Here is a 1,219-nt window from a genome sequence, read left to right as displayed (position 1 = left end):
TGTTACTTAGGAGAGTAGATGAATAATCTCAAAATTTTTATGAGTTATCACAACCATGTAAAAATATCCTGGAGTGTAATAGTCTTTCAAAATAGGTAGCTCAAAAAGACATGTGAAAATGAGTTGTTAATTAAATGAAAAATGGAAGTATATTGATCCATTCCTTTGGTATTTCAACTAATATTTACTTCTGAATGCTTTCTGTCTAGATGTTCTTGTGCTAATTGCTAGAAATATGTCTGCACATCGACAACACAGTCCAAAATCACTTGGAAAGATGAATGTTGGGTCACTGTAATGCCTATGTTAAGGACTGCAAGGAATATGGATGATTATAGAAACATACAAAGGACTTGATGTGCAGAAAGCCATGGAGAAGGAAGAAATATTGATGAAGAAAGCTGAAGAAAGAATTGGAATTAAGTAGGGTACAAGGTCCTTGTGATTATAGCTAGCTCTAGGGAAACCAGGAATGTTAAACACGCAGACTTTTCTCATCAACAGAAGGGATTTACACCTGTTTCTGCCAAGAAATCTGGGAATGAATGTTACTAGTAACCTGGTGATCTTGGCTGACTATGTGTAGGGTCAGGCCTCACCCAAGTCCTCCAGATATTATGCTTATTCCAGATTCTTCAGTCCTTGATCCTGAACATGGTTTCTCAGTCAATAGGTCCCATTCTTGTGGAAGGTACTTTACAAATGAGTTTAGATGTAGCTGTGCCTTGAGCTTTATGGTGATAATTGTCGTGAGGAAACTTTTTCCCCAAAGTTGTACTCTGTTCAAATATGTCAGAAGTAAACTGTTTAGGGGGAGACTGTAGAAGTGTGAGTCAACACTGGCTAAGTAAGTCGTGCTGAACCATTTTCTTCCTGCCTCACAGAGATTGTTACTCTGCCAGCCACAGTGTTTGCAGACACCTCACCACAAGCATGAATGTTGGGCTTCATTAGAATGAACTTAGAGTGTACTAAGGGGAGAAAGAAAGCCAAAATAGCCTGAACCTGTACATGGAAGGGAGAGTGGAACACATGAGGCCTGTATAGAACCAAGTCAGAGAGTTTAGAATTGACTTTGAAAGCATTAATTAATGCAGTAAGCTAATTAATATATTAAGCAGGGTGCTGAAATGATATGACCTACATACTTAAAAGTTGGCACCCCGTAGTCTTTGGGGTACAGAGATCCCTTAGTGGATGCAGAAAAAGCAGTTGTTGT

This window comes from Mesocricetus auratus, unplaced genomic scaffold (genome assembly GCF_017639785.1).
Source record: "Mesocricetus auratus isolate SY011 unplaced genomic scaffold, BCM_Maur_2.0 Super-Scaffold_100010, whole genome shotgun sequence".
NCBI lineage: Eukaryota > Metazoa > Chordata > Mammalia > Rodentia > Cricetidae > Mesocricetus > Mesocricetus auratus.
This window is presented reverse-complemented; position numbering follows the sequence as displayed.